This window comes from Halichoerus grypus, chromosome 11 (genome assembly GCF_964656455.1).
Source record: "Halichoerus grypus chromosome 11, mHalGry1.hap1.1, whole genome shotgun sequence".
Classification (NCBI taxonomy): domain Eukaryota; kingdom Metazoa; phylum Chordata; class Mammalia; order Carnivora; family Phocidae; genus Halichoerus; species Halichoerus grypus.
In genome coordinates, this window is record NC_135722.1 from 27123679 (window position 1) to 27128360 (window position 4682).

Sequence of the window (4682 nt, forward strand, 5' to 3'; positions counted from 1 at the left end):
TGGGAAATGTTTGACTATGGATGGGGAGGAGATAGAAAAGTTGATAATTGGAAGAGGATATGACATGAAGGAGAGTTTTTCTAAAAGTGGTCTCTACTACATCATGTTTAAAAAGTATGACCTATGAAGTACTCTTACTAAAAATAAGACTGAACCCAAATCTAATGAAATCTTTTGATGTAATTACCAGTTTACCAAAAATGTGAGGAAAAGAGACACAAGTCATCAACACCATAAGGATATGATCAGCCAAATCAAGAAATTTGGGATAATCTTTGTAACAAGGGACCCAAGAAATTAATCTTAAAAAAAATAAAGGCAAGAAGACTACTACAGGATAAAAACAACTTGAAACATAACAATAAGATACAATATGGGAATCTTGACTAAATTCTGATTTTGAACAACCCAACTTATAAAGCTATCTTGAGACAGTTGGAAAAATGGAATATGGACTGGATATTAGATGATATTAAGGAATAACTAATAATGGATGGATATTATGTTTTTTGAAATACCCTTTTCATCTGGAGTTGCATCTTATGATCACTTGATACCTGGGATTGGCTTTAAAATACATCCATAAACTGGTGACAATTGCTGAGGCTGGGTGATGAGTAAGTGATGGTTCCTTATACTAGTTTCTCTGCTTTTGAATATATTTGAAAATTTCTATAATCACAAGTGTTAAAAACTGTACTGAAACATTCTTCATTCTATTAAGGATTTATGGACAACATTCAAGTGTGGTATCTGAGTATAGGATATGTCCTTATCAATGCAATTATTCTCCAAGTGGGATATTGGAGAGAACCCCCATACTAATTTGTTACTCTAGGGATGTTCTACAATGGGAAAAGAAAGCCAAAAGGAAGGGTTCAGTTAAGAGAAGGTGACTAAAAACACAAGAGAGAGGAGGCATATGAAAGTGTACGGTTCTGAGAAGGAAGGCAAGGTGGGATCCAGAGTTAAGGTAAAGGATGAGGCCAGTGTAGATTTAGGCCAGTGTAGACAGTGTGTGTGTTGGTATCTAGAGGAGGGGAGAATTCTCATTTGGTAGCCTCTAAATCCTTGGAGAATTAGGGAGTGAGGTCCAATGCTACAAGGTTGTGGGATTGGTAATTAGGAAATTGTAATTTGCAGAGAGTAGAAGAGATTTGACAACATCATTGAGGTGGGTGAGGAGTGAGTTTCCTGGGGAAACAGAGTAGAATTGCAAGGATGCTTAGAATAAAACGATGGCCCAGATACCCTGGGTTGGAGAAGGACGACAATGGAAGAGAACTGCCAATATCCTGGGAGAGAAAAGAAGCCTTGTTAATCTGACTGCACACAAATGGTGTTGAAGCATGAACCCACCTTCACAGATTTGGACTCAGGAAGCACAGGATAGGGACCGTGCATTAATGCAAATGTAGGTAGTGCTTGGACCATAGTTTGAGAAATGCCGCCCTAGTGGCTGGAAAGGGAACGAAGCCAGCTTGAGGCAGATGTGTCATGTGCAATAGGGCAGCCTGGGGGACAGACAACAGAACTTGCTCTGAACTTTCAGGTAGCTCTGTAGCTTTATTGGCCTGAGGGATTGCAATTTGTCCAGCGGGCTGCCCTTCCCAGAGTTCTCAGAGGGGCTCAAACCCAGAGATGGGCACCTTTCAAAGTCACCTTGTCTGCGTTTGCCCCAGGGGCTTCTCATCCTTGGACCCTACAACTACTGGGGGTCTTGTTTGTTGTTTGTTTTTGCAACTTTTGATTCTAGAAATAAAAATGGGCTTTAAGAATCAACCAACCAACCAACCAACCAATACTGTCGAAGTTGGCACATTTGGGCTAATTGTCGTCCTTCTCATTTAGACTTATTTCCCACTGAGTGTGAGGTAGCACTTTCAAGTAAACCTTTGGTAATTCCCAGGCATAAATCTTTGGTAATTCCCTTCATTTCCCAGCGGGACGTACTAAAGTGTGTTCATTTGTGGGAAGAACAGGAATAGCAGTTTTTACAGCTTAAGGCCTATAAGGAAACCACTTTTCTCCGCCCCCACCCCCAACAATCATAATCCACTCATGCTTTAAAAACGCATTTCAAAAATCAAAAGAACACTGAAAGTCTAGAATGTGCTAGGAGGATGTATTAGGACACATCTGATTAGCCAATTTATTTATAATCTAGATAAACGTACCTCTCGTTTCTCTTCTTTTGTAACTTCCTTAACTACAGACCCTGTGAGTCGCCTGGATGTCAAAGAATTAAGCCTGTCTTGAATAAGCAGAAGTAACAGGAGTACAGAGAGAATCGCTTTCTCTTTTCCTGGTCTCAACCATGATTCTCTGATTTGAATTTGCAGAGGCAGAGAAAAAGGAGAGGTGAGGCGGGCGCTCCGGGGAGGGGAGGACAGCCTGAATAAAGACTAGAGGCCAGCAGGTCATGGGGCCACTGTCTGGACAGCCTGGCTGAAGCCGAACAGAAACAAGGCTGCTTGGTGTGGGGGAGCTGGATTAGAGAGGCTGAGCCGAGGGGCTCTGAGCGGGGCCTGGGGAAATCCGGAGCCATTTAAATGAGCCATTTAAATCTGACAGACAAATTGGTGTTTTAAGAAGATTTACCAGGCAGTGATGTGCAGGATGAGGTACAGTAGGTGGGGGCAGCGGGAGGGGGTGGTAAGAGAGGTGGGAGGAGAATGAAGCTAGGAGAATAAGGATTCTGCTTCGAGTCAGCAAACACTTACCGAGCCCGACTCTGTACCTTACCCGGGGCCGAGCACCACGGTCAGCATTCTCCCTCAGTGAACAGAAGCAGCATCTGCCCTTTAGTCCAAGCCAGAACCTAGCACCCTTCTGGATTCCTTCCTCTCCTTCCCACACTTAGCCATCGGGCCTCCTTCATGCCTGTTCTCCCTCCTCCCCGCTCCCTCTCTTCTACTCCCGCAGCTGAGCGCCTCCCCTGGCCTACGAGTCTCCCTGCCTCCAGTCTCCCCTCTAACTCCTCCACCTGGCAGCTGTTGGCGATGGGGATAGCCTTCCTAAAACATGGCTAATCAGGCCGCCTCCCCCAACAGAAACCCTTCCGTGGGCTCCCCAGTGCCTTCAAGTTTAAGTCCAAACTCTGCAGCAGAACCAGGAGGCCCTTCATAGCTGGGCTGTTTAGCTCTGCTTCCTTCCCAGGGCTCTTGTCTCCCCACCTTGAATCTCAGGATGTGGCCATGCAAAGATGCTTCCAGTACCTCTCGTCTTCCTTGTGGTGATAATAGCCTCCATTCTACCCCTCCTCTCTGACTTATTCCTCAAGAATTCATTCAGAGACCCCTTCCTTCTAGAAGCTCTTTCTGTCCCACAGGTACCTCCTGGGTGCTTTTAAAGAACTGTCTCTGGCTATCCTAGGACTTATCACAGCATGCTGTCACTGGCCTTCTCTTCTCTGCATGTGAGCTTCAAGAGGGCAGGGGCAGCCTCTTCCTCCTAGCCCAGCACCATCCGGACCTGTAAAGGGTACTTAGTAAATAGTCATCAAATGGAAATAGATGAATTTATAAGAACCTAGGTGGCAGGAGGCAGAGGGAGTTGGTCCCATTTTACAGATTAAGAAGTTGAGGCTCAGAGAGTGATTTAATAACTTGTCGAAGGCTTCTTAGCTTAGCCTGGAATCCACTTCAGGGTTGCCAAGTTCTTTTCTAGGGCTTTTTTCCTCTTCCTTGCAGTTACAGAATGGAGATCATCAAAGAAAAGCATCCTATCTAGTGCCTTTGATTCTGGCTGATCATTCAGAAAGCCTCTAGGGGACTACTCGGGGAGTGAGTATGACAACAGATGAAGAGGCTTTGATATATTAGTAAGGAATTTCATAAGCTGGAGTATTATTAGCTTTGGAGATTGCAAAAGGCTAGGAGTCCAAATGAACAATTTTCCAACATAATTTGAACATTTATTTCACTGAAGTTATTATGCACAACACAAATCCTCCCTGTTTCTGAAAGCCGAAGGATACGGTTGCATGTGTTCATTGCTGTTTTTATTTTATTTTTTCCCCTCACTCCAATAAATGCTCTTTGCCTACCGTTTTTTTTTTTTTTTGATTGACTGGAAGAACCACCATGCAGAATGATAGATATTGGTCATTTAACTCTAGCATTTACTTTCCCCCTAAACTAGAGTTCTGTTCATGATTGATCAGACTTCTCCCCCATTTAGCACCCATGTAAAACACTGCAAAAGATTGGGTCTGCAGCTCGGATAACATTTTTGCAGCAATTTGTTCAAGCCGCCGCCGGCACGCTGGGGGCCACGGAAGCTCTTAATGAAACGGCGGTGGATATTAGGGGTTTATGGCCTGGAAAACAGTACAAATCAAAGCGCGATGCTTACTGTTTATCTGTTTAGAACATTTTTATTTTCTAAACCTAGCAATGTTCATCTTTTTCTTCCAGCATTTTGGTTTGGTTCTTTACATATTGATTTTCCCGTTCACTGGCACGCTCCGGTGGAGTTGGAACACTCAGGTGTGCTCTCTGGACGAGCGCCGGCCGGGGGGCCAGCACGGGAGGCTGCCTCTGTCCGAGACCCCTCAGCTCAAGGCCTTGGAGAGAACAGGGCTCACCGATAAAAAAAAAAATATTGCTACACCTCTCTCTCCCCTATGGGGTCTGCCCTTGCGCCAGCAGGCTTGACCTTTTATATTAATATTTGCTTAC

The 4682-nt window shown here is 44.4% G+C and overlaps 1 long non-coding RNA gene across 1 annotated transcript; it reads left to right on the forward strand.

Annotated features, from left to right (window-relative positions):
* Nucleotides 1-2219: 2219 nt before the first annotated feature.
* Nucleotides 2220-4052, forward strand: LOC144379514 (uncharacterized). Its single transcript, XR_013442679.1, has 2 exons — nucleotides 2220-2361; nucleotides 3693-4052. It is a non-coding gene; the product is annotated as an uncharacterized LOC144379514 (long non-coding RNA).
* The last annotated feature ends 630 nt before the right edge of the window (nucleotides 4053-4682 follow it).